At 51.4% G+C, this 14,361-nt stretch overlaps 1 long non-coding RNA gene across 1 annotated transcript in view; it reads right to left on the minus strand.

Moving 5' to 3' along the window:
- Positions 1 to 4,796: 4,796 nt before the first annotated feature.
- The window catches only part of LOC112907385 (uncharacterized), a 69,096-nt gene continuing 59,531 nt past the window's right edge, over positions 4,797 to 14,361 (minus strand). The window contains exons 2-3 of the long non-coding RNA XR_011995723.1: positions 5,402 to 5,523; positions 4,797 to 5,049 (exon numbers count right to left, since the gene is read on the minus strand). This is a non-coding gene — a long non-coding RNA (uncharacterized lncRNA). The remainder of the gene's footprint in view (positions 5,050 to 5,401; positions 5,524 to 14,361) is intronic.

The following is a 14,361-nucleotide window of genomic DNA, read 5'->3' on the forward strand; positions in this document are numbered from 1 at the left end:
ATGAAGGAGAGGAGGCCTTGGGCAGGCAGGGTGGGTGGCGGCGTCTCTTCTCCTCTGTCTTGGCCCAGGCCCATGGAGCCCCCGCGGGCCTGGGCCTCCGGGCTCGTGTCAGGCCTCGAGGAGCCCTCGCTGCCCCGCTACCCCCCACAGCCTCCGGAGGGCCCATCCGCTGGCGGAGGAGCCGGGCCCGCGTGGACCTGTCGCAGCAGAGGCCAGGCTGGGTGGGCCCCGGAGGGAGGACAGGCCGGGGACGTGGTGGCAGGAAGCGCCCTCCACAGGGGTAGCCGTGCTGGAGACCAGCCTGTGAGTGTCACGAAGCTCGGCGTCCGCCGCAGAGGCCCGAGGACAGCCACCGAGGTGGCATGGGCCACCCCGAGCCTACAACGACGCAGCCCAGACGGCCAGGTCGCCCGTGGGGCCCGGCCGCTGCCCCTGCAACAGCAGCAGAAATCGCGGCCACCCTGACCGTGTGGACACACTGGCCCAGAGAAAGTGAAACGATCTCCACAGACCTCACGTCTTCCGATCGGAATGCGAGTCACCTTGGACACTCATTTATGTTTTTGTTAATTAAAAAGTAAAGCTTGATCAGAACTGTTCCCCATGCGGACCGGCAGGCAGGGCTCAGAAGGAGGCCAGAGGCCGAGTCCATACAGCCCAGAGCCTCTGCACCTCGGGGTGGCGGCGGGGGTGCCGAGTCGGGGCACATGCCCCCACGTGTTTGGGCCGGGGCGGGCTCTGCCGACAGCGGGCAGGGGCTCCAACCTCGCCGACCTTACACTTTGTAGGTAACTTCGCAAATCGGGAGAGGTTGAACTAGAAACACCCAACAAGTATTTGGAGAGACGATTGCTCTTTGGTAGGACGCCGCGTGCGCACCTGCCGGAGGGCCCTGACTGTCCCGCCCTCCGCGCACTTTCATCGCCAAGAGTCCGCTTCTAGGGTTTCCTCTCTCAGTGACCGGTCAGACCAGAAACTGCCACTTTAGTGTGCCTCTCGCTCTCCTTAGACCCTGGTCTCCCTTCTTTTAAAGTTGCAAAGCTTTTTTGGCACAAGAACCGTGACCTTAGCTCTCCTTCCCCACGACATTTCCCAGGCCCGTCTGGCACCCCAGATTGGCGGCCGAGGCCCAGGCACCAGGGCAGCATCATTGCCTTGCTTGCCCCATCCCAGTTTTTTTGCTCCTGGCAATCGTTCCCTGGGGAGAAATCATATTTAAAGGACAATCCGGGAAAAGGACAAAAATAACTAAGCAGGCCTCCGGACCCCCGGCTCCCTGCCCGGCCACCCCGTCCTTCCCAGCATCAGCAGCCCGCCGTGGGGTTGAGCATCCAGTCCCTCACCGCAGCTTTCAGCCACATCCCCAGTCGCTGCTCCTCTGGGGGTTTTGGGGATCCAGGGGACGTTCCCCTGCCACCGCTCACAGTTGCGGGCACCTGGCTCAGGGCTCTGCACTCCCCGGGGGCCGCTAAGGGGAAAGCCTTTCTGGAACACCCACTGAACAGTACAGGTCACCCGTCCGTGGAGGCTGGGCTCAGGAGCCCCGTTCTTGACAAGAGTCGTAAAAAGCTCATGTTGCAAGTAAGAAAATGTAATTCAGGGTGACCGGGTGACGGGCCCTGAGGGGGGCACTTGACAGGATGAGCACTGGGTGTTATGCTATGTGTTGGTAAATCGACCTCCCATAAAAAAATATATAAATAATATAAATAAATAAATTTTAAAATAAAATTTAATAAATAATATATTATAATTATAATAATAACTATTACAATAATAAAATTATAATATAAATAAACAAAATAAATTGTAAAATAAACATAAATAAGTAAATAAATAGCTAAATAAATAAATGAATATATATATATATATATATATATATATATATATATATATATATATATACAAGTAATGTAGTGGCCCTAAAAGCATGCAATATAGGAACCCTGGGGAGTACTCACTGTGGTGGCCACATTCTGTGTGATACTTTATAATATGTGAGTCATTGCAGGATGCAAATGTGGGGGCCATGGCAGGCCACCTGAAATGTGCCACTTAGGCATATTGATTATTTAAAATAGAAGTTTTTTAAGAGACAGTCTGTGCACGGAGGACACTCTGACCCTCCCATGTCCCCCTGAAAACAGGAATGAAATCTCCCATGTGACAGGTACCACCAGGGGGTAGAGACACCAGACGCAGGACATTCAGAGCCTTAGAAGGCTGTATAAATACCTCTTACTACATTTTACTAATTTGCTGTCATGGACCAAATTCTGTTTGGAATTTCTCAATTAAAACTTGAGAGTCCAAAAAAAAAAAAAAAAAGACAAGAAAATGTAATTCAGGTAGCCCAGCAGCTCCAGGGCACGGTCTGGTTGGACAGCTGTCGAGTGTCACGGGTGATGGTATCTCAGGCAGCTCCCCTGATCCCAGGACCCCCTCCCTCCAACAGGAGGGAGACAGTACTAACTTTGTGGGCTTCTTACCGTCTGCCGGTCACTACGTACTCAGCATCCGTTCACTCACCGAATCTGGAAACAGCTTCCTGGGCTAGGAGCCACCACCGTCCCCGTGTGAGAGAGCACGAGCCGGGGGCACAAGGGGTTTGCTCACGGCCTGCGGAGCCACGGCAGAGTCAGGATTCTAACCCAGGCTGCAGGGCCTGGCGTTCTATGTGCCTCCAGGAGAGGAAACCGAGCACTCACTTCCGAGCCTGAGGCCCCTGGTGGGGCCCTCTCTGTGCCCCCGTCAGGTGTGAAGCCAGGTGAGGGACAGAGCAGCGGTGGTGGGAGGGGGGATGTTTTCCAATTCAACCTGTGGCGCTGACCTAAGAATTCAGAGCAGGTATTTTTTCCTTAAATTCACTGCCCAGCTACGTGGAGCCAACTTTCTAGTAACGCTACGACTTTGATCGTTTATTCTGACAAATGACGTATAATCTCTTACGATCGTACGGCTTGAAATATGGGTTTTATCCTCCCTACGCTCAAGACATACAACACAGTCACTGGCGACATAGGCTTTTCCGGTTCCTTTCTGGGGTCTCTGGAAAGCTGGGCAAATTCTGGGGACACTGCTGATGGGCCTATGTTTTGGGATCTCCTACACCGACGCAAGGTGGAGAAACCCTCCGGGATACCTCAGTCATCCCCTTCACGGTTCTGCTTCATGTCTATTTGTCAAGTTGATTTAAACTGAAAAAAAAAAAAAAAAAAAAGACGGTGCAGCGTAGTAAATCTACAGGCTGACTGTCCCCGGGTCGGGGACAGAGCGGGCGGGGGGATGGGGTGACTGAGTGACGGGCACGGACGGGGGTGCCTGACGGGATGAGCACCGGGTGTTGTACTATATGTTGGCAAATCCAACTTCAATAAAAGAATAATAACAAAGAAAAAGAAAAAGAAAGAGAGCGGGGCCTGTGGGCGGCTGCAGGTGCACCCAGCACAGGCCGGAGACGGAGGGCGGTCCGGTGTGTGCTCGAGGCCCCAGGTCCCGGCGGGCGGCTCCCCCGGCCTGGGCCTCCTGCAGCTGGGCCAAGCAAGCTTCGAAGTTTGGTTCTTTCCACTCGAAACGGCAGTTGGCTTTTCTTCCGGGATTAGAATGATCATAAAAGAAACCGTCCACACTGAGCTCCGCATTCATCCCCGTACAATGAAAGCTGAAAACAAAGCAAAACAGAACAAAACAAGCGCCTTTCCTGCCCTTAGTGTCTGGGCAGAACCCAGGTCACTGCCCGAACGTCCGGACGACCAGTGAGATCCCGCAAGACGACCAAAGGCCAGCAAGGGGGGGCTGGCCTCTCCCGTCCTGTTACTAGACTAACCCCCACACCCTGGGCCTGTGTCAGAGCCTCCCCGTGGGCGAGTGGGACGCCCTGGGCTCTCGTCGCCTCCCTCAGTCCTTGCTGGAGTGAGGGAGATTCAGAACCGGGGCTGCCAAGGCCAAGTTAGCCTTAAGTCAAACAAAGGAAGGCCCTAAATGGGACATGAAGCCGCATGGTGGGAGCACCGGGGCCCCCAGATGGGGAGCGCGAAGCCACAGCGTCCACGGCAGCCCAGCGAACGCACCGCTGCTCCCTCGCCTTCTGCATCTTCCTTCTGCACCTTCTGTGCCTCCGCGGGCCTTCCGACCCCGTCAGCAGGGACGGAATAAGGAGCTAAGTCGTGAGACCTCTCAGCTGCAACCTCTTGGGAACCCTGGGGGTGTCAGCGCTTGCCCCTGGGCCGCAGGAATGGGCTTCTCACGCTGCAGACCCCCACCCTGTCTGAGCCTTGGGCACCGGCCCTGCTGGTGGCGGGGAGCATGGCAGCTGAGAGCTGGGACCTGCAGGTCACAGGCAGCACGTCTAGGCCTGGTCACAGCACAGCGCCGGTGGCCTCTCCTCCAAGGGCCGCGCCTCTGCAGGGCCACCCCACTCTAGACATCCCGGTTGGAACCAGGCATTTTGCTGACCACACTAGCCAGGCTCCTCCGAGCCCACTTCTCAACTAGGCACCCACCGTGGCCTTGAACAAAACACCGACGTGGTTCCTGGCAGCTCAAGGCCACATCCCTCTGATAATCTAGTGCCCCCCAGAGCACCCGCCGGAGAAAACCTGAGGCTGCCAAAGGAACTGAATCGTTGGCTCCAGCCAACACCTGAAGAGAGGGTCCCCGCTCCCGGCCTCTGTGGGAGGGTAGGAACCTGACTTTAATAAGCAACAAGGAGCAAACCCAAATGGGTTTCACGCGGACCAGAACCCACCAACCTGCCTCTTGGAACTTTTCTCTCCCCTGACTAGTGAGCCCCACTCATCCCTCCCCTCTCTCCTCATCCTCCCTTTGAAATACCTGGCTGCTTCCCTATACTTCTCTATAAGCTGAAGTTGAGTGCAGAACGCACTTTGGCTCCATGCCCACCTTTCTCAAGATCCAGGAAGAGCTGATGCCTCAGTGCGAGTCTGAAGGCAGGAAGAAAGCTGATGTCCCACGTCAAAGGCAGTCAGGTAGGAGGAATCGTCTCTTGCTCAGGGGAGGCCAGTCCTCTTGCTCTATTCAGGCCTTCGGCTGATTGGACGAGGCCCACCCACATGAGAGTAGACAATCTTCTTTATTTGGTTTACCAGTGTAAACGGCAACCTCACCTACCATGGTGGTCCTTCAGAATAACGTGTGACCACATATCTGGGAATCCCATGGCCCAGTGTCAAAGTGACACAGAAAATAATCCACCACAGATGATTAAGACTAAGTAACTCAGACTGTTGTTTGGGCTGCCCAGTCTGTGGTAAGCACAAGGCAGCTCTAGCAAACTAATATGGGTTTTGTTTTTGTTTCGTTTTGTTTTGTTTTCTAATATGGATTTTGGTACTGGGAAATAGGGTGCTACTCTAATAAATACCTAAAAATCTGGAAGTACCTTTAGGATGGGGTGATGGGTAGCAGCCTGGAGAAGTTTTGAGGTACGTGTTAGAAGAACCGAGAGTGCCTTGAGAAATTCTTGGTAGAAATAGGGACGTTAAAGATGATTCTGGTGAAGGTCTAGAAAGAAAAAAAGGAGAGCTGCAGAGGAGATGCCCGTTGTCTTGGGGAATACGCACAGCATCCTGAACAGGATGTTGCTGGAAACATGAGCGTCCAGGTGCTCCTGCTGAGCGCTCAGCCAGAAATGAGAGAGAGACGATGAGAGATTGTTAGAGAGGTGGTCCTTATTCCACAGCTCCGGTCACGGCCACGCACCCTAAGCTTCCCACAGACCCGGGCCTCTGTGCCAGAGGAAGAGGATGGATGCAGCCAAGCCAGGCTGCCTTCTGCTTCCCTCCCCTTCCCGAGCCGGCAGCTCCCCTGAGAAGGCAATGGGGCAGCCGTGAAAAGAGGCCACGCTGTTGGCCGGCGGGTAGCAATGTTGAGTGGCCGGGACCCCCCAGGAGCAAGTACCTCATCCAGAGCTCCGGCCCCGAGGAAGGAAGGGAAGATGTGCAGGGCAGGTTTGCCAGGGAGCCTTGCCCAGGCGGTGAGGAGGGCCACAGGGCCTGACCCCCTGCCCCCCTCACTGGCCGGGATGAACGCGGGGCTCCCTCGGGCCCATCACCCACTCAGCCACTCAAGCAGCTCCCTTCATCTAGCCCAAGGTCCTGGAGCCTGGCTCGGGCGACAACTGTCACGTTGGCACGTTGGCAGCAGTGGCTGCCGGCCTCCCTGCCAGGCTCTCAGAGCCACTCTCTCCACTTCGGGTTCCCCAGGGGCATTTGACCCTACATCCAAGTTTGGCTCCATGCCCACGGCTGCATCCTCACAGACCTCCAACCTGCTCATTCGTCCTCTGAGAAAGAGGACCGATCATCAACGTAGACTTATTAGTATCTGCCTGTGTGGCCTCCTGCGCAGCCCTAATGCACTCGAATGCAGGTGCTTCTCCCACGTCTGCTGGCAACACCTCATCTGGCCACCATCACCGGTCCCCGCCTGGATCACTGCACAAGTGTCCCTGACTGGGGACGCCTGGGGGGCTCAGTGGTTGAGCATCTGCCTTGGGCTCAGGGAGTCCCACATTGGGCTCCCCACATGGAGCCTGCTTCTCCGTCTGCCTGTGTCTCTGCCTCTCTCTCTCTCTCTCTGTGCATCTCTCATGAATAAATAAATAAAATCTTAAAAAAAAAAAAAAGTCCCTAACCACATCCTCCCGGTCCTTCCCTGCAGCACGGAGGTAGGACTGCAGCCCAGAGGTAGATGCCTTTCTCTTCACGTGCAATCTTTTCTCCATCACCCTGTTGAAAAGAGAATCACAAAAAAGCAGACTCTTAACTATAGAGAACTGGTGGTTGCCAGAAGGAAGGTGGCGGGGGAGGGGGGGTGCGTGAAATAGGTGGTGGGAATTAGGGGACGCTCATTTTGATGAGCACGGCGAAATGCAGAGGACAACCGAATCAACATCTAGTACACCTGACCCTGAGAGAACACTGTGTGTTGACTCTACTGGAATTTAAAAAAGAAAAGAACACCACCGGCTCAAAACGGTGTTGCTTTTATCTCACGACTGCTTCAACCACCCTGAGCAACGTGGTTCCCCACCAGTCCATCAGGAATCTTCACCAATGATAGAATCTCATCGCCAGGGCCCTCTCCACCGCCCAGAGGAAGGCCCCCACCTAGGAAGACCCCTGCCATCTCCCCAAGGGAAGGTGACTTTGCCTGAAACAATTCTCTCTGTCCTTTTTTTCTTTTTTTTTGCTAACGACCTTCTTGCCCCATCCACCTTCCTACAAAACCTTTCTTTTTGTACCACTCCTCAGAGCTCCCTAATATCTGCTAGAGGAGGATGAGGTGTTGCCTGGTTCATGAATCGCTTCATAAAGCCCATTAGATCTTCAGGTTTACTCAATCGAATGTTGGCTTGGTTTGGTTTGGTTCCACGGCTCCCTGGAGCCTGCGTGGTTCGGCCTCCCCGATGGCCCCCGCTAACCGCTCACCACTTGCCCCAGAATTCAATGCTTCGGGACTCGGCACCTTTCCTTCTGTTTCTCAGGTTCAGTGTTTCCCCTTCATCAGGACGATCCCTTTTGTCCTTTCCCAGATCCGGATCCCCCTGGACAGCCTGGCCAATTCGTAGTCTTCCTTCCAGCGACAGCTCTGGGGCCACCGCCTCCAGGACCTCTCAAGTCTAGCGGGGAGAGTCCTTCTCTGCTCTCAAAACTTAAATGACCCCACCCAGGGCTCTTCATGCAGCAGTGTCAAGGCCTGTTCATTTTTCTGTAACCTCCACTAGACCTGATTATAAGCTTTATGAAGAGAGGGACTGTGCCTTTTATTAACCGTTGGCTGGCACCTTCCCCAGTGCTCAGCACATAGTAGATTCTCAACAAAAATCTACTAAACCCTAAAATATTTACCACCTAGCCTTTTATGGAAAAGGTTTGCTGCCCCCAGTGTCGATTTCAGTATAAACAGGTCTGACTCCAAAATCAGAAAAACATGTTTATTAGCCAGGGCTCCATCCACAGTGGGGTATTGAAGCATCGTCCAGCTAATTCACTCCCCGAGCAAGGGTTTCTTTGATCTTTATTATCCAGATAATCTTATCAACTATCACCTGGCCTGAGATCCTTAGCAGTAAATACCTCACTAAGTGGAGTTAATGAACTCTTTCGGGCTCTACAAGGACATTTCTGAGAATCCCCTTGTCTGGGAATCTAACTGCCCTCTGGGGGTCCTAAGAGGATTAATCCACCCTTAAAACAAACTTGACCACCTCCTCCGTCAGCAGGGCTGAATCACCAGGCCAGGTGAATAAACGCACAGTCCTTTCCCTGGGGATCCCTGGAGGCCTTGGGAGCAGGAGCCTGGGGTGAACTCACTGCTCAGGGCAGGTTGGCAGACGGTTGCCGTGGCCCTTGACCACTCGGGAGGAGCTGAGCAAGTCTCTGCATCAGGAGCTTCAGGTGCACTGTGCTTCTAGATTCGTGGCTGCCCCCACCCACGGAACACTAGGGAAGCCCTGTTCCCAGTCAAAGCCCTGGGAGCGTATCCAGACTCCCCTCTACAGAAGAAAAGTCATGAGATCCCTGGGAGGCTCAGCAGTTGAGCGTCTGCCTCCAGCCCAGGGCATGATCCTGGGGTCCCGGGATCGAGTCCCACATCGGGCTCCCTGCTGGGAGCCTGCTTCTCCCTCCGCCTGTGTCTCTGCCTCTCTCTGTGTGTCTTCTCATGAATAAATAAATAAAAACTTTAAAAAAAATTTTTTTAATAAAATAAAATTAAAAAAAAGAAAGAAAGAAGTCTGCCCTCTGGAAGTTTTGCTTAATAACGTGACCGAGCCCTTTCCAGCAGGACAGTGACGGCCTGGGCTAGGATTGTTGAAATAGGCTGCCACGAGCTGAGTAAATGTTACGGGCAAAGCATGGCATTTGCGTCCCCTTCCTGCATACCTTCCCAGGGTGGGGTGAGGTCTTTGCAGAAGGCAAGGACCCCGTGGATGCAAAGAGGAAGGAGTCCCTGTGTGACCTCTAGGCACAAAAAAGGACAAATACTTTGGTGCAATTCCACTGTTACTGCAGCTCAGGAAGACAGGTTACCCCAAGTCTGAAGCAGGGGGCATCATGCACTGGTGCCAAAAGCAGTTATGCTCGATTCTGGGTGGGGAGAGAGAATTAATGTCGAAGTACCCACCAGTCCCTGGAAGGATGCCTTTTGTTTGTTGGTCTTACGGTTGGACAAGTTCCCATTTACCAAGACTGCCTCACAGATGAAATGATCAACCTAAAAATATTCAGAGACCTTGCGGATGTTCACTTTCACATAGAAGGATAGTCGCTCATTTACCCCCCCAAAGGCCAGGCACCGTCCCGATGCAAAAGTGAAGAGACGCAATTCCCATCCTGAGAGTCTCACACCTGAAAGCAGAAGACGAGTGATACATGAGCGTCCCTACACGAGGAGCCTATGCCCTATATAGCACTATAAGCGCTATATTAGAAGAAAGTTTTCTTTTTGTTTTAAGGGCAGAAGTCCAGAAGGGGGGCCGCAGTAATGCAAATCAGGAAAAGAATGCATCATAGAGGGAATTTTCAGGTGGGTTTTGAGGGCTGAGTAGGAGTTTCCCAGAGGCAGGGGGATGCAGTAGAAGGCGTCTGTCCAACCAGCGCGGGAGGCATATGCAGCAGTGTAGGGGTTCAGAACATTGCAGCATAGTCCACGGGCTTAGTCTCTGTGCCTGGAGCATGGGGTACAGGAGGCAGGGCTGCGGGGGCTGAGCTGGAAAACTTTGTCAGGACCCTCTTCCAACCATAGCTTCAGGCTGCTGCTCCCAGTGGCTCTGGCAGCTGCATTCACTATTCTGAGGAAACCAAAATTAAACTAAATGAAATGCTTGGATTAACCAAAAATGCAGCCTTTGCCTCCTTAGCCATAAAGGAAGGCAGCGGTCTCTCACTTGATGAAACACGAAAACCAGGCACCCTTTGCCCTAAACATCCCCTCTGCCCGCCTGACCCGACACGCAAGGGCCTACGTCCCGAGATCACGCACGTTCTCCCGCTTACTGGTCTGATGGCATCTCCTCATTTCGTCACCAGCCACTCGCGCTTCCATTTCCGTGAAACGCACAGTCTGCGCGGCGTGGCCTAGTTTTTCTGTTGGGTTATCTCTTCCCGATTCGGAGCACTTCTCCATGGTCTCTGGCCCTGATCCTTTATGGGTTACACACGCGGCAAATGCCCCTCCCCGCCCAGTGGCTCGTCTCTGATGTGGGAGCACCTGCAGCTCTCTGCTAGCCCCTCACCTGGGGTCATCGAGCCTTGTGCCTGCCAGGTGCTCAAGAGCTCGGGCGGGACCCGAGACGGCATCGCTGGCCTGCAAAGGAAAGGCCAGACACAGCCAAGGGGAGACACACGTCCAAGGGCCTGACCAGCGCGCAGCCGGCAGGACTTCAGCCGTGACACCTGCTCAGCTCTCGGGCCACGCTTGCCTCCTCTGCCCGGATGTTCCGGTGACAGGAAATTGTTCCAGCCTCTGAAAGCACCACACTCTCTCTGCCTCGGGTCTTCCCCCCACGCTATTCCCCTATCAGAGCTCCGTTCCTGCCTCCTCCCCCAACCCACTCTGCTGGAAAGTTCTACTGCCCGGTCAGTTCTCACCTATTTGCCCTTTCCCAGTCATACAAGGATCCAGGTAGGGTCTCTCCAAGACGTTCCTAAAGGACCCTGACTCACCCCTGCTGAGACGCTCACTTTTTCTTTTCAATCTGCTAGTTTGCATATTAAGATTAAAGTAAACAGTAATGTTTTCCTCCAAAAAACATGTAAACCACACCATCTCTTAGCGTTACCAACAAGGAGGCAGACAAAAAAAGTAAACGTGCGGCTGAAACTATCTCTTTTCCTCTGTGGCTGTTGTCCTGCTTCTAGTTTACACAAAAATTATACCTTTAGCTGAAGCAGTGCTAATACTGTCATATACAATGAAGTTCTGGCCATTATACAAATGCACATATTTTCTTTTTCCTTTTTTTTTATTAAGAACCATCAGCACATGATTTATGCAAAACACAGTACACAGAAAAATGACTGAATTTTTGGCGAAGCCAAAAAAAAAACCCAAAAATATCCAAATAAACACAGTGGGACCCACTTAACACACCACCACCTGCCTCTCTGGCCCCACCCACAAGAACATTACCCTAGTAACTGTGTCTTTCACATCTCATAAGTGTAAATTTCTTAAGCCTGCACCTTCTTCTGTGACCACTTATTGTCACATTACCAAAAAAAAAAAATGTCAATCAAATACATTGTTAAGGAGATGGTTTTAAATCCGCTCTCTGCGTCGGCAAACTGCTTGGTACAGCACCATTTTATGCCTCCATGTGCCCACTTCCAACAAAACCAACGGCATGTTCATGGTCTCCAACTTCAGATACCCATTAGACAGGACACTCTCACTTTTTACTTCCTTCCAGGGGATCCCTGGGTGGCGCAGCAGTTTGGTGCCTGCCTTTGGCCCAGGGCGCGATCCTGGAGACCCGGGATCGAATCCCACGTCCGGCTCCCGGTGCATGGAGCCTGCTTCTCCCTCTGCCTGTGTCTCTGCCTCTCTCTCTCTGTGTGACTATCATAAATAAATAAAAATTAAAAAAAAAAAAGAATCTTTACTTCCTTCCAAACTATCCGTTTATCCCCCCAAGATAGATTCTTAACTTGTGTGGGCAACGCATTCTACTTCTTTTGCATTCTGCTCATTGTATAGCACCATTACCTATTTAATACATTTTTTAAAAGAACAAAATAATTTGATAAAACTAATTGGGAATGTAATGACACTTTTTAATTAGGCTTTCCTGACCACTAGCATAAATACAGTTGTTGTTGTTGTTTTTAAAATCAGTATTTGTGGGTCAGCTGGGTGGCTCAGTGGTTGAGCATCTGCCTTCAGCTTAGGGCATGACCCCAGGGTCCTAGGAGCAAGTTCCGCATCGGGCTCCCTGCAGGGAACCTGCTTCTCTTTCTGTCTATGTCTCTGCTTCTCTGTCTCTCATGAATAAATAAATAAAATCTTTAAAAATAGATAAATAGAATCAGAATTTGTGTTGTAAGTCTAGCATTTTGTGAAGACACAGGACAGTTTCGATTGAAGTTAGAACTTTCATCACCTGTATTTGGCTCAGAAGCTGGACTCTCTGTAGGAATTACCTGCGGGTAGGACAGGGACAGAAGAGCCCAGACCCTGGGGGAGAGGTGCCCCAAACCTACCCTGGACTAGCATGTAGTGGCAAAATAAACCATTGTTGCGTTAAGCCTTTACAATAACCGATGTTCCTTTATTTAATTTCCCTGACACCCCGCCCCCCTGCAAGGTGTCCTTTTGGTATTGCCTCTGAAATCTATTTGGAATATCCTCAGTGTTACCAAACCATTATTCCTTGAATATGAATAGATTCATTGATGTAAGTCAGTTCAACAAATATGTGTTGAGCACCTAGTATGCTCAGGATAGAATGACCAGGGCGGGGACAGATAGCAAGCTAAATGACACTCTAGGGCAAGCAAGAACACCTCTGCAGCCACCTATGCCTCTAAAGCCGAGTGGAAAGCATGGCTGGGAAGACACCAAGAAGAAGACTTGAGTCTTAAGTCATAAAGTTGTCTCCTTGGAAATCACCGTACTGAAATGAAAGTACCTGCTACCCTGGTTACTGGAACCACATGTAAAATCCATGGCCAAACCATGGCAGTGAGCCTTATTTTCTGCCTGAGGAGTCCTGCTCCCTAGATGGGGATGGGGTGGGGGGGTGATGAGTCCACCTGAGAGGTGGTGTGGTCTGCAAGGAGACATGATGGGCTTGAGACTTCCTGTCTCAGGAGGTGATCTTTAGGTTGAGTTGTTCAGTTGTTGAGTGTCTCTTGATAAGCAAGTGCCCCAGACCAACCCTGGACCCTTGTGTGCCTCCATTTCCCCAGGAAAGACCCAAAGAAGAGGAAAAACCCCTTTCTTCTGCATCCCCAGGTCACATAAGGATAAGGAAGGAATGCCTGGTGAGGGCCTTGTGCTCAGAAGTTTTGTTGTGATAAATAAATCATGCTGAGTATTGACACCATTATTGATGATGGCTGGGCTCCCATAGCACTCACCTAATTGCTTTTCTAAAATTCCTCCCCAAAAGGGCATATTTGGTAAAAAGCAAAAAGATAAAACTAATGGAGAAATGGAGGAATATGAAGACTGCCCCATCGGGATAAATCCAGGAGTTTACACCAGTAATCGGATAGTAAGGGCCCAAATACCTGATTGATTTCAGATCCTGCTCCAGACACGGCGCACGGCAGCCCCTGCAGTCCTGACAGCTGGACTCATCAATGCGGCTAAACCAATACACTGCCTGGTACGGTATGATCTATAATCTCACTTTATATCTCTTATTTCCATTCTGGGCACTACGCACAAATTCCATTACCTTACCCTCTCCTCAGAGATAGACTGAGTTTGTCTGGGGTCCAGTTTCATCATTCCTATATAATATACAAGAAAGGATCAGATGGACTTTACAATACGTTCCAGCCCAAGTGTTCTTCATTCCAATCATAAAGCTCATGGCTTCCACGCCTTACCACCTTCCATCCTCACAACTACCCTCTTTTCATTCCCATCTTACAGATGGGGGATCTATGGTGCAGAGAGGTGAAGTCAAACCCTGTGTCTTTCTGACTCCAGGGTTTGAATTCTTAGCTATCATGCTGAATATTGCCTGCGATAGTTCATTTTATGTGTCCACGTGACTGGGTCACAAGACGTCCAGACTCTGGTTGTGTTGCCTGGGCTGTCCCTGTGAAGGTTTTTCCAGAAGACATTAGCATCTGAATCCACAGCCTCATGGAAGCAGATTGCCCTCCCCAGTGTGGGTGAGCCTCATCCATCTGCTGGATTAGATAGAACAAATAGATCAACTGTTGTCCCAAATAGAACAAAAAGGTGGAGGAACGGGGAGCTCTCCATCTCTCCCTGTCTGACTCTTAAGCTTGATCTTCTCCTGTCTTGGGACTTGGACCAGAACTGACACCATTGGTTTTTCTCGTTGTCAGGCCTCCGGACTCACACTGGAGTTGCACTCTCAGCTCTCCTGGGTCTCTGCTCTTGCACATGGACTGTGGAACTTCTCAGCCCCCATAATCACATGAACCGATTCTTCATAATAAATCTCTAATTAGATACACATACAGATGTAAATTGATCCTGTTGGTTCTGTGTCTCTAGAGAACCCTGACTAATACTCTGCCTCTCAAGCAAAAACTCATCCTTCGTGGTTCTTTTTTCTAGGATGAGGATGTCTTAATAAATGGATAAAAGCTTTTTAAAAAGAGAGAGAGAATTGGGAAAAGAAATTCCCTAGGA

This window comes from Vulpes vulpes, chromosome 12 (assembly GCF_048418805.1).
Source record: "Vulpes vulpes isolate BD-2025 chromosome 12, VulVul3, whole genome shotgun sequence".
NCBI classification, from domain to species: Eukaryota; Metazoa; Chordata; class Mammalia; order Carnivora; family Canidae; genus Vulpes; species Vulpes vulpes.